The sequence below is a fragment of the Bos mutus genome, chromosome 7 (genome assembly GCF_027580195.1).
Source record: "Bos mutus isolate GX-2022 chromosome 7, NWIPB_WYAK_1.1, whole genome shotgun sequence".
Classification (NCBI taxonomy): Eukaryota; Metazoa; Chordata; class Mammalia; order Artiodactyla; family Bovidae; genus Bos; species Bos mutus.
The window spans coordinates 106,646,827-106,664,778 of record NC_091623.1 but is presented as its reverse complement, the minus strand read 5'-3'; the positions used below and the strand labels follow the sequence as shown (position 1 = coordinate 106,664,778).

The following is a 17,952-nucleotide window of genomic DNA, read 5'->3' as shown; positions in this document are numbered from 1 at the left end:
ATATTAAACAGCTAGCTGTGAATTGGGTGCGTGTGTTCAACACATTTATCCCTGAGACAAATTAAGTTTATTAATTTAATATATTTTAAATGTACTATATAATACTTCACCTCCAAGAGCTTAGAAACTCTACTCTTTAAAAAAATTAGACCTGTGTGTGTGTGTGTGTGCACGTAAAAGAAGGTGGGACTCTATGGAAATTTCCAGAAATTTGAAGTTTCAAGACCCAGAGAAAATGATAACCACTCCTGAATGACTCATCCTAACTGCTGCAAACATCCATGCATTGGATAATTACAAAACTCTGCACTTTCTTATATCCGATTAGAGAGTGGGGTTTTTCAAAGAATCATTGAAGGGAAGATACTAGAAGAAGTAAAAGACTAAGCTAAAGAGTTAGAATATGGCACTTAGTGAGATGCTTAAAATTCAGATCACAGATGTGGGGCAGTTGTTGCAGAGGACAAGATGCAGCACTGAGGTTCCCAAAGTGTGGCCCTCAGATCTGCAGCACTAGCATCACTCTGAACTTGCTAGAAAAGCAAATTCTCCAGCCCACCTCAGACTTAAGGTCATTATTCTGGAGTGGAGAACTCGGGACTCTATTTTTAAAAGTCCCTGAGGCTTTGTCGGTGATCCATAGTTAAGAATCTGCCTTGCAATGCAGGGAACTAAGATCCCACATGCCACAGAGCAACAAAGCCCACACACCCCAACTACTAAGCCCAGGAGGTCCAGAGCCCACGCGCCACAACTAGAGAAGGCCACATGCGACAACAAAAGATCCCACTGAGGCCAAGAAGATCCTGCATGGTGCAATTACGACTCAATGAAGCCAAATAAATCAATAAATATGTTAAGTAAATAAATAAAAAGTCTCCAAGGTGATTGTGATGCACACCAAAATTTGAGAACCATAAGCCTAGGGCATGGCTAAGGTAACAATCAGATAAAGTAGGATGGAGAACAAGATTCTCTGAAGGAGGAGAATGACCAGGATAATGAGGAAATTTTCTACAACAGAGATTATAATCATCAAGAATTATGACCAGTAGTTTTGATGAAAGAGAAAGAGCCAGTTCAGGAGCTGAAACCCTAAAGAATGTTGAGGCTATGACTTGGGAGTTAGTGAATGAACTTAACAGGGGAGGGCAGCCAGTAATATAGTCAGATGGTTCAAATCTTCAATCAAATAGCACATGCAAAGGCCCTGTGGCAGGAATAAGCAAGAGACTGGGGTTGGGGAGGGGATCTGTATAACCAATGAAGGGTGGCAGGTAGGGTGAGATAAGGTGAAGAGGGGGGAAAAGGATATGATTCCTACCCTAAGGTCAAATGAAAATAATAGAATAATGTTAATTTTGGTGGCCAAAAATATCAGAATCAGATTTGCCTGTTTTTAAAGGTTCTTCAGGCAACCAAGTAGAGACAAAGACCAACGGTCAGGCTGTAAAATTGTTTAGGAATGTTAAGAGTCTGATTGACTAGAGACAGGGTGAAATGTTTAGAAATATCAAGGATAATTCTGGGTTTCTGGTCTGCACAAATGGTGCCACTTTATCAAGACAGGGAGACAGGGAGCAACATTAGTAGGCTAGGGAAAATACTCTAAGGCTTCCAATAAAGATTATCTTATTATAATCTTATAACCTTCTAACATGGAATATGACAAGTGCTATAATTCAGGAATAACTATCTTATGTTGATGGTAAACTGTAAAGCCAAAAAGCTGGGGTTCAAATCCCAGCCCTAGCTCTTTGTAGCTGGCAACTCATAAGCAAATAATTAACCATCTTCTCTTTAAAACGGAAATAACAAAAAAATAAAATAAAATAAAATGGAAATAACAACACTGAGTTCATAAGTACCAATAAAAGGTCCCTACTCTCCAAGGAAGACCAGTTGTTCTGTAGCCACTATCAGAGGGTTTAAAACCCATACAAAAAGATCAGTGGGAGTTTTGCACTAGAACAAAAGCTTCCCAAATCTAGCTAAGCAGTGAGAGTCCCTCTTCTGAAAGTCAATTCCAGTAGCCACACTTCCAGAGATAAAGGTCAGCAAAACCCCTAAACCCTTTGCTTCTAAAAGGTGGACACCCCAGGACTCCATTTACCACATCCTCGTCCTATTCCATTCAGTTGCCTGCCGCCAAGAAGAAACCACTATCATCCATATCCTGAACTTTGCTTACATTTCTTTCCTTTAAAAACATAAAAAATAACTTTAGTGTTCCTTGAAGAAAACACAAAGTTGCTATAGGTGATATACCATAAATAATATAATTTTATTCAATGTTTTTATATTCATCTCCAGGTTAGTGTATATAGTCATAACTCACTCTTCTTCTCTGCCATATAAGCCACTGCATAAATATTTCACAATTTATTCACTCTCCTACTAATGGAGATTTTGGTTATTTCCACTTTCTTGTTATTATAAACAGTGCTTTTATGAATATTCTGGTATGTGTCAATTGTGACACACGATCAAAATACCTGGAGGAGATATACATTAGGAGTGGAATTGCTGAGTCATAAAGTAGACCAATGTTTAAAGTCACAAGCAAATGCCACAGGATATTTCTAAATGATTGCATTCCCCAAATCAGTGTGTTAAAGTTCTCTCCAACACTTCACGTTTTCGGACTTCTTAATCTATTCTAATCTAGCAAATATAAATGAGAATTCAGTGATGTCTCTCTTTGCATTCCCCCAGGTACTATGAGGTCACATAATTCTTCATATGTATACTGGTTATATGTTTCTTTTCAGGGTAACTCCTATTGAAGCCCATTAGGCTATTTTTTTTCTTATTTAATGATAGCTTTTTATATATTCTAGTGATGACTTTTCATCATTTACATGTTTTTCAAAAAATATTTTGGTTCATAGCTTATCTCTATATGTCTTTTGAAGAACAAAATATAGGATCTGTAAACCTTTGAGATGTCTCATAAAACTGACAAGTTTCTAACTAGATTGACGATATGCATGCCTGTATTTTAAATAATTTCTTTTTATTCCTTTAAAGAGTCATACCAAATTTTTTTAATTCTATATGTGATCATTCAAATACTTGAAAATCTCAGGGAATTAAGTCTGTTTTCTGTTTTGTCTCCCTTCTGATATTCTCACCGATAATGGTTGGTTTTCCTGTATATTTCTACCATCTTTGATTGTGAGATAACTTTTTTTTTTATCTTCCCTGTGGGGCTCCTATAGTCTAGAACCTAGAACCACTTCATCCCCTTCCTTCCAGGTCCTGATATTATTTGGGAGCCAGGTTCAGATTCCTTACCTTCTAGTTTACAACTGGCTTACTCAAGGCTGATCCTCAGAAACAGAGCTACGAGTATCACATGCAGAATAATTCTGGTCTTTCTTACTTGTTCCTCACTCAGTATTTGTCACTGGGGGTTCAGTTCAAGGTTTGTTGGGTACATGAAGGGCTAGAGATTTCCCTTGTTTGCTCCAAGCATAGTAAAACATTGAAATCTAGGTTTATACTTGATCTAGGTGCTTTATAGCCTTTGAAGTAGGCTATATCAAGTGACAGTATAAAATAATCATTTTAGTTTATTGTTGCAAGAGTTCAGGGTGTGTAATATCATATAAAACTGTCCACTTGTCTATTACACGGTGGTTCTCTGATGACACGTTGGAAATGTCACCCAATTATGTTGTTCCTAGCTAATCACTTCCTTCTCTGAATCCTAGTGGATTCACTGTCCGTAACATCCAATTTAACTCTTAATTATGTGCAATAGTTCAACATTCTCAATCTGCTCTGGGTAAATACATGTCATCTCCAGGTTTTCCAAGGACAGAAAGCATTGTATTTACTTGTCTTTTATTCTCCCAAGACCCCAAGCACAAAAGGTTCTTGATCAAAAAATACTCAGTAATTTCACTGTGTAAACAATTCATACAACTGAATTAAAAATAGAATTCTTGACAACAAGCCCAAAAGACCTACAATTAGAGATCTACTCTTTTCCAAAATAATCCATCCACTTATCACAAGTAAAATCAACAATGAGAAATAATAAATACTTAATATCCTTTGTAAAACTACAATTTCAGTTGCTTTTGCAAAAAGGGAAGGAAGAGAAGAAATGGGCAGAGAAATGCTATCATCACTGCCTTGAAGGAAGATGAAACTCTTATTTTTGCATACAATAAATTACATTTGTTTCCATATGAATCTCTCTCACACACTGGCTTAAATAAGAAAGGGGACCAGAAGTATATTTCCTCCTCCAGGTTTCAAAATCAAAACAGACCTAATGATACAAGCACAATCCCTCAGTGAATAAAATTACAAAGAGTCTAGCTACTCAGGACCAATTTGTAATCAGAGCATCAAGCCATACTGTACAAAAATGTCAATTCTGGCGCAGCTCTGATGAGCTAAGATTGAACACACAGGCCAGTTTATCATATTATCCTGACTGCCCTCTTTTAAGACTGGCAGGCACAATTTGAGTACAAAAAGATTTCAGTGTGAGTGATCTTGCATCTGAAAAAGAACTCACCCAGACTGACAATGTTTCCATTACTATTTTTTTCTTAAGAGAAATAAACACACAGAAAGCATCCAATATAAATATTTTCTCAAAATCAAGTGGTCCTTTATAACACTTTTCACTATGATGCATACAAATAAAAAGCAGGGCATTAAGAGATACTTTTGTTAAAAATGTGTCATGCAAAACAATACTGATACATTTCAAGCATTTTGATACAGCCACTCTCTATTTCTTTGAGCTGTTGAGAGTAACACTGAGACAATCACACCAAAACCTTCATTAAGGTAGGATAGGGGAGGGTGGATTGGGGGCGGGAGGAGAAGGGGACGACAGAGGATGAGATGGCTGGATGGCATCACCGACTCAATGGACGTGAGTCTGAGTGAACTCCGGGAGTTGGTGATGGACAGGGAGGCTTGGCGTGCTGCGATTCATGGGGTGGCAGAGAGCTGGACACGACTGAGCGACTGAACTGGAACTGGAATTGGAATCCTCTGTGCTGTTTAATTTCATTCTACTGCCATCCAAACAACTGATTTTAAAAAGGAAAAAACCTGTAATTTTGAGTATGAAGTGAAATTTCCTCCCCACTTTGGCTGGTATGTCATATCCCAGGTGATAACTTAAAACTTGCTTCATTCAGAAACTTCCTGCCTTCTAATCAGGATGGAGTTGCATGTCTCTTCCATTACTTTTCACAAACCAAACTAGTGAGTTCACTTTCTAATTAGTTCATTTGTTCAAGTGTATGTTCCTTCATTGAACACCTGTTTCCAGGGTACATTTTTATGTTTCCCTCAAACTCACTAGGATAATAGGCAGGAGAGTTATGCTGAAAAATCCTGGACTCTGTAAAGTAAAATCTATTGTCTCATGCCTTGGAAATAGTCACACAGCCTTTTTTAAACCTTCTATAGACACCTAGCTGAGGCAGGTTAGATGGAATATTTTATTTCTGTTACACGCCTGTACATTAGGAGTCAACATGTGCCACTGCAGTCCTCTACTTCAAGCACCACTAGCTTCCCTGCTGGTTCTTGACTGTGACACTCACAGTTCCACTCCAGGGCCTCTGTACACACTTTCCTTTTTTGCAGGGAATGATCTCATAGCAGATACCTCCTAGACAGCATATGGCTTAAGTCTCAGTAACACACAATTGCTTATCATTCTCCAACTGTTTGGAGTAAATAAATGATGGCTCTGGATTCTTCAGGAATAAAAGCAATGTCTTCACTTCCCCTGTCTTCCCAGGATCCCAAGGACAACAGGTCTTCAACAAATAACTGCTGGTAGTTACATGGTACAAAAAGCCCCACATGTCCTTCCCTCCCCTCCCCATTCTCTCTCTCTCTCTCTCTCACTCACTCACACACAAGAGGCAGGTTAGCCCTGCAGTTTCTCAATCACTACACTTTACTACAGCTAAGTAGCTCAATATAAACTTATGTTAACTATCACTATGATGTACGATTTAAATTAAAAGAAAAAAAGGTAGAGCATACATGCTATATATGTGAAAGAGAAAAAACACATGCTTTTTGTTCCTACATACAGCAAAGAAAAAACAGAAGACTCTGGATACATGCTTGTACTAGGAAAAGAGGAACTGGGATCAGGGACGAAAGAATGCGTATTTCTTACCAATTTGTACAGTTTACATTTTTACTACTCATATGCAGTGTTAAAAAATTAAAATTCACCAATTTAAAAAATTCTGCCCCCATCCCAACAAAAAATCATCAGAGTTTCTAGAATAGGGGTCTTTGCACATGAAGCACGTGAAAACCAGACTTTCATTGGTGCTTGCACTAATGCCCTTAAATGTAAGAGTAATGCCCTCTGGGTTGTGAAGCAGGAGGTGGTCTAGAGAGAAACATGTATAGGAGAAAAAGACACCCAAGTTGGCATCAATGCTTCTTCTATCCCCCAGGATCTTATCCCCAGTCATTTGGTCAAAAAGTCTGTAAAGGTTCACAGAAGAGAGCCACAGGGCCCTCATCACTGATCCTGCCCCTCCATAGAGCCTTTCAACCACAAATAGTGTTAGCATTAGTCACTCAGTCATGTCTGACTCTTTGATATGCTATGGACAGTAGCTTTCCAGGCTCCACTGTCCATGGAATTCTCCAGGCAAGAATACTGGAGTGGGTAGCCATTCCCCTAGGTCCTTAATAAACCCAAACATTAGCACCATCAACAGAAATAGTAACTGATGTGCTGGTGGTCCTTAATACTTGTCAAAATGGTTCCATAAAATGACAAGTATATGGTGGAATGTTAGGTCTATGCAGCTAAAGCAGCTAACTGATATCTACATAGGAAGTTCTGCATTTTAATAGAAGACCATGGAAAATCCCAAACTATTTCAAGTAGAGGAACTGCAAGCAGCCAGACGGGCTAGAGAAGGGAGCAACTCATTCTGGTGCTAAGGCTACAAAAAGAGGTACCTCTCCCTTGCACCCAGCCATTGGACAGCAAAGCAAAAACAGCACATTGCTGCCCTGCAAATACGTTCATCAGTACCATCTTTCTAGATCCCACACCTATGCATTAATAGTTGTCTTTCTTTTTCTGGCTTACCTCACTCATATGTAAAATAGATAGCAAGAAAAGATGTGCTGTGTGACTCAGGGAGCTCAACCCAGTGCTCTGTATCAACCTAGAGGTGTAGGATGGGGTAGGAGGCGGCAGAGGAGTTCAGGAGGTGGGGAACATATGTATACCTGTGGCTGATTCACGTTGATGTACGACAGAAATCAACACAATATTGTAAATCAATTACCCCCCAACAAAAAATACAAAATACAGCACCAATAATCTCAGAATGACTACAGTTGAGGGGCAAAGAGAATTCTTAACTGTGCCTTCTCTCCTTGAATAATCAAAGTCTTGTTACTTTGGGTTGACTTGGCAAGCCTTTTGGGAGGCAGGGAAGGTGCTGTGTTGAGCTATTTCTACTGCCTTGTCAGCACTAATTATAATGTTTCCAAAGGATCATCCACAATATATTGCACCAATGATCTGTGTCTTAACTGTCTCCATAATATTGACACCAAGTGATAAAGATCTGTGTGTTAACAACGTCAGAGTACACTGCACACAGTTCTGTGTCTGAGGATATATTTAGGCTGGTCTATTTAGTCAGACTCCAAGGCACCCCAGAGGTAGAGAGAAGGGTCTTAAGGTGACTGCGTCCATCTTTTAAAAAACAAAAGCACTAAAAAGGAAGGGAAGAGTGATCTGAACTGCTCTTCTGCCAACACCCCTATGTCAGGGGCTTGGCAATGAACTTCCATACATCTTCCATGTCTCCTTCAAATATCACCCTCGATAACATCAAAGAAAGATCCCTGTCAGGTCATATTTCCTTGTTTGGAAAGCAGACTGGGAATCCCAGAAATCCACAAGCTTACCAATGTAGGACCTGCCAGGATGCTCTTCCACAAATGTCTCTGACACTTGGGATTTGCCCTGAAAGCAAATCATTTAGTCCCTCTTTCCTCCTTCTCAGTATGAGCTTTATCTTGAAATTTTGCAAAGTTCAGGCTTTACACATGCAGAAGGCTTGCAAGCATGCCTTCAAAGCAAACAAGTGGCTCACCACTGATGTGTTCATCACTCTTGGCTGTGCATTAAGATCCCTGAGCAATATAGGCACTACCATTATATAAAATAGATACCTAATAAGGACCTACTATATAGCACAAGCAACTCGACTCAATACTCTGTAACAGCTTTTATGAAAAAGAAGCTAAAAAAGAGTGAATACATTTATAACGGATTCACTTCACTATACACCTGAAACTAACACAACATTGTAAATCATCTATACTCTAACAAAAATTCAAAGAAAAAAAAAGAGTCCTGAGCAAGCAGCCAACACCTCTGGCTCTCACGTTGCCTCTGGCACTAACTTGCTGGGTAACCAAGCAAATCTCTTTCCTTCTCTGAATCTCAGTTTTCTTGTCTCTTGTACAAGCTGGTAGAACCAGATTATCTCTAACCTTGGTTCTAACTCCAGGAGCCTATTAATTTTTAAAACATTTAGGCAGAGGAACAAAAGTGCCTTTCTGAGAAACTAATTAAATGTACAGATAAAATCACATTAACTTATAAATCAGAATGTCCCTTCTAATTACATCTTAAGCAACATCAGGATGGAACTTGCCCAAAGCTACCAAGGTAGTTAATCAACAACTACTGATATCACAACATTCCTCTTCCATCTAAAGAACTTAAAGCCTCTGGGGACACATTATATAGCTAGGTTTTCAATTCCAACATCTGGATGTTTTCCTTTTAGAATTTAAGGACAATGACCACTTTTTCTGGAACATCTAGAATTAGCTGAAAGTTTCAATTAGACATTCAAAAATATTTTGTAAGTTTTCTATATGTCACATACTGTCCTAGGCACTGTGGATATAACTTCAATTGAGACCATGTCCATGATCTCAAGAAACATTTACAGACTGAGTAGCAGATATAAAGAAGCAAATGGGTACATATTACAATGTAAGTGAAGGAACATATTATGAAGACTTTAATTCAGCCCTTGAAGAGTCAGCTTCCCTGGTGACTTAGCCAGTAAAGAATCAGCCTGCACTGCGATCCAAAAGTCTACAAATAATAAATGCTGGAGAGGGTGTGGAGAAAAGGGAACCCTCTTACACTGTTGGTGGGAATGCAAACTAGTACAGCCACTATGGAGAACAGTGTGGAGATTTCTTAAAAAACTGGAAATAGAACTGCCTTATGATCCAACAATCCCACTGCTGGGCATACACACTGAGGAAACCAGAAGGGAAAGAGACACGTGTACCCCAATGTTCATCGCAGCACTGTTTATAATAGCCAGGACATGGAAGCAACCTAGATGTCCATCAGCAGATGAATGGATAAGAAAGCTGTGGTACATATACACAATGGAGTATTACTCAGCCATTAAAAAGAATACATTTGAATCAGTTCTAATGAGGTGGATGAAACTGGAGCCTATTATACAGAGTGAAGTAAGCCAGAAGGAAAAACACCAATACAGTATACTAACGCATATATATGGAATTTAGAAAGATGGTAACGATAACCCTGTATACGAGACAGCAAAAGAGACACTGATGTATAGAACAGGCTTATGGACTCTGTGGGAGAGGGAGAGGGTGGGAAGATTTGGGAGAATGGCATTGAAACATGTGAAATGTCATGTATGAAACGAGATGCCAGTCCAGGTTCAATGCACGATGCTTGATGCTTGGGACTGGTGCACTGGGACGACCCAGAGGGATGGTATGGGGAGGGAGGAGGGAGGAGGGTTTATTTTTTAAAATAAAGAAATTTAAAAAAAAAAAAAAAAAAGATCTTGTCACCCTACAAAAAAAAAAAAGAATCAGCCTGCAATGCACAAGACCCAAGTTCAATCCTTGGGTTGGGAAGATCCCTTGGAGGAGGAGATGGCAACCCACTCCAGCATTCTTGCCTGGAGAATTCTATGGACAGAGGATTCTGGCAGGCTACAGTCCTATAGGGTGGCAAAGAGTTGGACATGACTGAGCAACTAACACTTGAACAGTCAAGTTGAGATTTTCCCAAACAGAATCTACAATGAGACTTTTAAAACAGAGAGAAGTTATTTCAGCAAAAGCAGAAGGGGATGGATACGTGAAAACTCTTCCAAACTGCTGGGAAATCAAAAGCAAATATTTGGAGGAGATTTAACCACCTAAAAATTATCCCCCCAAATTCAAAAGATCCTCACTAGAACAGCTCTGACACTCTACTACTGGGTTTAATTAAAATACAAACTAGAGTATGTTTCATATGCAATACTCTGTCTTAATGTTTAAGGAAAGAACAGTGACTCATAGCAATGTAGAAGTAAGTCAGGAGAATTTAAAAGGACAGATCTGGGTTGCAAGTCGGCGTCTAGCACTTAAGATCTGGTTGACCTGGGCAAGTTGCTTAACTTGTGTGATATCAGTTTTATCCTCAATTTAATGGAACCTGGCATGTGACATCTGTTTAGTAAATAGTAGGTAACAGATGAGTCGTCACCACGTGCCAGACACTGGGCTCAGCACTTCAGTCACTGACCAAGATAAGTCCTGGCAGCATACATAGAGAGGACGTTTTTTTATCATCATCAACGTCCAGATAAGAAATGGAGACACGGGCAAGTTCAATAACCAGACCAAGTTATAACAACCAACAAGGTGTAGGCAGGCCTTAACCTCTAGCGGTCTGCATTCACAGCCCAAGTCTTAACGATTCAGTGTTTCTTTCCACCTTGTACTTCTACCACCCATGGCAGAAAAGCAGCTTTGCCCCCTGAAGTAGTCAAAATATTCCTAGATTATCAAAGATGGAGACACGGTGAGAATAAGAGTGTAAGTTCTCCTCAGTTTGCATCCCATTCACAAACGGCTGTAGTTATTTATAACACATGTATCACACAGCTGCCTATCAGTTCTACCTCAGCTCAATTACCATCCTTGAATAAGAGGTCAGGGTTAAAAGCAACAGATTCAGAAAATAAATTTGGACCTGAAAAGGGAAAGATGACAAAACAGTTTGCTGGACAAGATGTCTGGCACCTTTGGCCACTTTTCAATGAAACAGAAGGGAAAAGATGTTGAGGTTACCGAGAAAACAATTTAAGTGTGCTAGAAAGAGCGTGGGTGTGATGGCAACTTGTTACCTGCAAAAGGAGGCACTGACATATCCCAGAGGAGTCAAAAACATGATAATAAAGGGGAGGAAAGCGGTTTTTCTTATCCCACAGCTAGACCCACTAAATTGGGAGACAGGGCTTGACACTCTGACACAGCAGCACATTGGCCTGGCTCACCGTCATTTTGTGTCAAGCATTACTACAAATACTGACACTGATGCACTGAAGCAGCATTCGATGCTTCCTTAAACACTTTCAACTTGGCACAGGAAAAACCAAATCTAACAAACATCACTGTGATGGCTACACCTCCCAAAGAGCTCTCAAAGTTGCCTCTAGGATGACCAGCTTGTTTCCCTATCCGTGGTATGTCAGCATGGGCTGCAGCAGGCAGAGAGTATACTACTTTGTGTGTGTTTTGCTAGAAGCAGGAGGGGCTTGGAGTTCTCCTCTCGAAGCTGTTTGAAAGGGATCCACGGCGTCAGATGCCAAGAGCTAAAGAATAACTGGGGCAAACGGTACTAGGCAGATGAAGAGTTGAGGCAGGGACTAAAAATACAGATTTCTGGGCTCTCTTCCCAAAGGTTTTGATTCAGTAAGCCTCTAGTAGGGTCTGGGCACTTGCATTTTGATTAAATGTTCATTTTACCTCAAGGATCAGCCAAATACGACAACCACTGGTGTAGTGCAGAGAAGGCTGGGCTGAGACTCGAGATAGCAGGGCAGGTCCCAGTTCTGACATCTGCTGGTTGTAGGGTCTCTGGCAAGTCTCTCTGCAGTTCTTAAGCTGCTTCTCAATTTTCTCAATTGATAAGGTGCGGGGAGAGAGTGCCTGGGAAAGATCTCTGAGATCTTTGATTCCATCAGTCTAGAATGGAGTACTAGGTTTAGCAGACAGCACAGTATGTCATTAAGACCTTGAACCCTGGTTCAGTTCAGTTGCTCAGTCGTGTCCGACTCTTTGCGATCCCATGAACCGCAGCATGCCAGGCCTCCCTATTCATCACCAACTCCCAGAGCTTACTCCAACTCACGTCCATTGAGTCAGTGATGCCACCCAGCCAACTCATCCTCTGTCGTCCCCTTCTCCTCCTGCCCTCAGTCTTTCCCAGCATCAGGGTCTTGAACCCTGGAGTCGACCAAATCCAGGTCACATCTCCTCACTGCTGCTTCCCAGTTGCTGGGTTACAGACAACTTCACAGGGACAAGTAATAATTTCTTTGTCTCAGCTTCCTCAACTATAAAATACTGACAACAGTAACAATGCCTGTGGCATAGATTTTTCTGAGTTTTAAGTACACAGTGCACAAAGACTGTCCAGGACAGGGCCCCCGCCAAGTGTCCGATACCTGTTGGTTGAGAACACCCCTGACAAGGTCAACCAGAAGAGCTGTCTGCTGTCCCCTGGAGCTACTGTGATTAATGAGGTTCAGGGGAAGGTAACACTGGCTGAGCAATCCTTAGGCTTATCTTTTATCAAGAGAAACTCACAAGAAAAAAGCTTCTCTGGGGAGGGCAGGATACCAGAGAGAGGCATTAAACTGTGTCTCTTAAGAGGAAACGTGGGCACAAATTAGAGAAGGGTGTTATTCCACCTATAGTATGTTTATCAAAGTGTGATTCAGGGACACCCTGCTTTAGAATCAACAGGGCACTCATTAAATTAGCACATTCCTGTCCCTATTGGCTCAAACCCCATGGGGAAACACGTCCAGTACTGTGCTTTTCTCAGAAGCTACCAAGAGACTCTTCCTTAAATACGGTTTAGAGAATCAGCGGCAAATGCTATTCATGATACAGCCCCCTGCCCCTCAATTCTCCAACCCTGTGTTTACCCAGGAAAAAAAAAAAAAAAGAAAACACTGAAGGTAAATGAACTTGTGCATCTGCATGTTTACCAAAAATCTAAACTTATCTTCTTGTCATCTCCAATGCAGCTGGGTTCCAAGTGGGTGTCCAATTTCGCATAATGCACGACTCCCCAGAGAAACAAACACTAACCCAGGGCTGGCTACTTAAGGATGTGGATTATGTCAACATCCTTGGAATGGCAGTGTGGTTTCTAAAACTTCAATACAAAAGCAAGTGCCTCCTGCTTCCTCTGCATCCTCTATGTTCCACCCTTCCTCTCCACCCCACCTGGCTTCTTTACCTGGTTCCCATCTCTTTCTCCTTAGGCTTTCTTTGCTTATGTTCTTTTCTTTGGATATCTTTTCCTTCTTTTTCCTTATTCCCACTTCTCTCACTCCTCACTCCTCTTAAGCTTTGCCCTATCCACCCTCTATCTTCTTTCTCTCTTTCCCTCTCTCATTTTGCCTCTGTATGTTTGTCTCTCTGATTCCTCCCTTGTTCTGCCTCTGTGTGTCTCTCTGCCTCTTCCTTTTCCTGCTTCTTGGTTTCTGTACATCTGTCCATGTATCTCTCTTTCCAACTTCTGTTATACACAACACCTTGTTGCCCATTCTTCTTCTTGATGCCCCAGCTCCTGGCTCCCCTCCTAATAAGAAACCTCCAGGAGTCAGGCTTCTGGGCAGCCACGCAGGCTGGCCCTGTGCAATCAGCCAGCACCCTCTACAAATCAAGAGGCTCACTCTACTTAAAAACCCTTGGCAATCTGCTGCCAGAGTCCCGGAGTGAGGAGTGAGGAGGATAACTCCTCGGAAGGGACACTAAATGGGGGCTGGAAAGACCAGTAGCAATAACAGAGTGCAAACAGCACAGCTAAACTGCTGTAGTACCTAGAGCCTCCCCTGAAGGAGAAACTGCTGGACCAAGCACAAGCAGTGGAGGCTTCTTTTTGCATTTTGAGTGTCCGTCACTTTATTTCCATAATACAAACAGCTCGCTGGCAGACAGCGGAGTGGCGGTGCCAAGGGGGTGTTGGGAAAGCTTTAGCATTTCAAAATCTCCATTAATCTCCTCAAAACCAATCAACCTCCTCCAAACACAAAATCTGAGTGAAAAGGAGTGTCTCCTATGCATGGTGCCTCCAGACAACTTGTTTTCCCACACACCTCCCCGCAGTGGCTCCCCCTTCTTCCAACCTGACACCCATCTTTAAGTATCTCCTTTACAGACAGAGAGGCTTCTGCCAGGAGCAGAGATAACTGTCCCCAATCTACCGATGAACAAACTGAGGGAGGAAGCCACACAGCTGACAAGGGAAGATGCCACTTTGGAGTGCCACTGGTTTCAGGGCCCCTGGAGTATTTTACACATTCACATTACTGGAAGGATGGTGCATTCAGAAGAAACTTTTTCAAAGCGCTGCCCCGCCCTCTGTCATTGTGCATCTCCGTGGGTGGGGGATACACGGTCTCTATTCTCTTTCTGTCCAGCTCTCAAACGACTTGTCCTCACACTGACCCACGCACACCACCTGTCCACACCCTTCCCAGGCACTCCAACACAATACCTCCATCTGAGTCTTAGGATAAAAGTGCAGCAGAGAGGTAAAGAAGAATAAACTCGTGCCTGGCCCGGGTGTTTCTGCAACTCCCCCTCCCCTTCGGGGAACATAGAGGAGCAAAACGCTGAGGTCTGGCTCGTTGCCCAGCCTAGGGAACTGGAATACCCGCCACAGGGGCCACGAAGAAGGCCGGGCTGGCATCCGAGGATCAGCCAAGTCCGCGTCGCCCCAGCTGAATACCCCCTCAGTTGCCTGCAAGTTGAAACCGCAGTCAGGCTCACAATGAGGCCGCTGTTTTCCGACAGGAGGCATTTGGATGCCTCACACACTCACCCCAAATCGGGCCTGAGAGCAGAGAGCTCATTTCTTTACCCATGTTCATATGCCCCCCCTCCCCAGAAGCAGCAGCCTCGGCCCTGTGGAGGGAGCGGTTCCCCTCCCCCGCGCCCGGCTCCAGGAAGCCCGCGCAGGCCACCTGTTGGACTCTGTCCGGCTGCCCCAGATCTTGCGCCCCCAAACCCGAACCGCGGAGCGGGGCACCCAAGGTACCCTACCCGTCAGTGACAGATAAATTTCACTCGCGCCTTCCCCTGTGGCTTCGTTTCCCACTCCCAATCACCCACATACACAGTTCCTTGTATCCCAGCTGTTGCCTATAATGAAGCACGCTTAGACCTCCCCTAGGGGCGCGGGCTGCCCTGGGTCTCTGAGAGCGCCCAGGTGGCTGCAGATCTCTAAGCGCATATGCTGGGTGCCTGCTTAATGCGCGGGCGGCTGAAAAGCCCCAAATGGCAAATTGATTGGGGAACAGTCAGGGGCCTGCTCTAGGGAGCCCCCTTTCTCCTTGGGAAGCGGAAGAGGTCTCCCTGCTTGGTTTAGAAATGAAGGCATTCAGGGAAGCCCCGAAGGCAATCGGATTGGAGAACCACTGTTGCGTTTCGCTGCCAAATCCCAGGATAGGTGCAGGGAGACTCAACTTTCTCCCGTCTCCCTGCCTTGCCTGCAAGCAATTACCTAGGAGGAAAGGGCGCCGCCTGGACCGACCGGGCTACTTACCCCTGGGTATGGACGCTGCCCCGCAGGAGACCCTAGCAGACCCGCGCGCGCGCGCGCGGAATCCACGAAACGCCTTGGTGTCTCGCTCCTCTCTCGGGCCACGCGGCGAAGGCTACGCGCTCCAAGCGGGGCAGCCGAGGGCGGTGGATCCCATGAGTGGCGAGTTGGCAGAGGGCGCGCCGCCCGGCTGGGGGCGCATCGCTCCCAGGGCTGGCGCAGGCTGCGGCGGGGAGAGGGGCTCCCGGGGAAGTTGGCGACGCTGGGGGGGTGACTTCGGACTTCGCGCTCGCTTCAGCTCGGGCGGCCGGGCGCGTCCTCCGGGATAAACAGGGACTCGCCGGCGGAATGGGGGCCGGCTGCGGGAAACCTCCGCTGGCCGCCGCCTAGAAAGAGTGCAGCGGCGTCGCGCCGCCTAGAACCCCTAGCAGCGCCGGGAGCAGAGAGCGAGCGAGAGCTCCCGGCTGCGGGCGCCCCTTGCTCAGAACCCGGCTCGCCCCAGCCCGCCGCGCCCCTCCTCCTGTCCGTGTCCTCGCCTCCGCGGCTTCACCGGCTCGCGGGGCTGGGCTCCGGCCAGAGGCAGAGCGGAAGGCGGCCGCAGAGCCCGCAGCATGGAGGGTAATCTCGCCGGCTGGGGCTCGGGCTTGGGCTCCGGCAGCGGCAGCAGCGGCCGCCGCCTCCCGCGCGCCCACGTGCCGGAGCCCCGGTGTGCGCGCTCCGGCCGCGGGGTTGGAGGGAGGAAGGGAGGGCGAGCCGTGCGTGGGGGTGGCGAGGAGAGCCTGCACACCCGCGCAGCCGAGGGGAAGCCGCTGAGAGGCTCGGGAGGGCACGGAGCTCCTCGTCTGCAGCTCCAGGAAGACTAGTGTGCAAGGCTTCCCCAGCTCCCCCCTCCCTTTGCAAAGCGGAGGGAGCCTGCCGGGGGCGGGGGCGCTCCACTGCACAGGATCGGCCGCGAGTAGCGGCTGGAGGCGGCTACGTGTCTCCGCCAAAGGGACAGGTTCCAAGTATCCTTGAATACCGTCACGTCTCCCCCCTCGGAGAATGGGTTTCAGAAACCCCGGGTGAGAGATATGCCTGTTTCGGCTTGCCCCGCCTTCCCCCCAGAGTAAGGACTTTTCCCTTTCCCGTTAACCCACAGATTTCAAGGTACTCCTCCTTCCAGGGAGAGAGGAGTTGTCTTGCAAGGTGGGCCTGACAACCTCCAATCAATTGACCGATAATGAATGAGGCTCACTTTGAGCGATGCCGAGCCATGTCCTGGATCATGGGGCCCTCCGTGGTTGGAAGTTGCGTTGTCCTCTCTGCTCTGAGGACCCTTCCATAGGCCCTCCCTGGGTCTCATTGCTCCCACAGTTAAATGAGGTTTCTTCCTAATGGGAGTAAGAAAGATAAACTTGTGTGAGAATTTTAAAATTATAAAATACTTTAAAACATGGGTAATGGTTCAATACTAAACGAGAAGTATGATTAAAATAAGGGAAATTATCACTAAAAAAAAAACCCACAAAATGCGCATGTCACTAGGCACACACACAGTGACTTAGCGCTCTTAGGCTCCAATCTGCTTGTTATCTTGGTGGGGAAATGGAGGCTCGGAGAAGACACTTGGACTGTCCAAGGTCACACAATCCAATGGTGAGACACTTCCGGTTTTGGTCTCTTTCTGCCAAACCTGTGTTTTGTCTGCCACGCACCGGTACACGAACTATGTTCAGCCTTGTGCTGAGACATAGCAAATTGAAAGAGAGATTAATTCCCTTTGAGGTTTCTCAAAAAGAAAAAAAAAAAGGCTTCGTGAAAGAAGTGGAATTTAAGCTAACTTCGAAGGAGTAGACAGAATTCAAATATCTGGAAAAGCCAGATCCTTCAAGGGGAGGAAGAGAGGTCACTAAAAGATGAAGAAGGTCATGTTACAGCAGCAGCAAACAAGTTTGGCAGGAGCAAAGTGCTTGCCTAGGCGATGGGGAACCACGAAGGGTTTTTAGCAGTAAAGGAAAATAATGAAAGCTTCGTTTTAGGATGATCAATATGTCCCTGTACAGGATGGATTAAAAGGGGAAGAGATGAGGGAGAGGGGAAGGAAGAAAGAGAAGAAATTGCCAGCAGAGAAAACCATTAGGCGGTCAAGACAGCTATCAGGTGCAGGTGATGGAAGCTGGATGAAATGTAATAGCAGGTAAAGGTGAAATAAATGAAACTCTTCTATCCTTGCTCTTAAAAGCTTGTTTCATAGCAAGTACTCTGCCATTAATTGCAGGGGACACTGTATGGAAAGGCACATGTGCTTGAGA

At 44.3% G+C, this 17,952-nt stretch overlaps 1 protein-coding gene across 1 annotated transcript in view; it reads right to left on the bottom strand.

Annotated features, from left to right (window-relative positions):
• SGCD (sarcoglycan delta) overlaps window positions 1-16,360 on the bottom strand; it is a 1,106,775-nt gene extending 1,090,415 nt beyond the window's left edge. Inside the window, exon 1 of the mRNA XM_070374675.1 lies at window positions 15,665-16,360. The gene's annotated coding sequence lies outside the window, so the exon portion shown is untranslated. The remainder of the gene's footprint in view (window positions 1-15,664) is intronic.
• Between the last annotated feature and the right edge of the window lie 1,592 nt (window positions 16,361-17,952).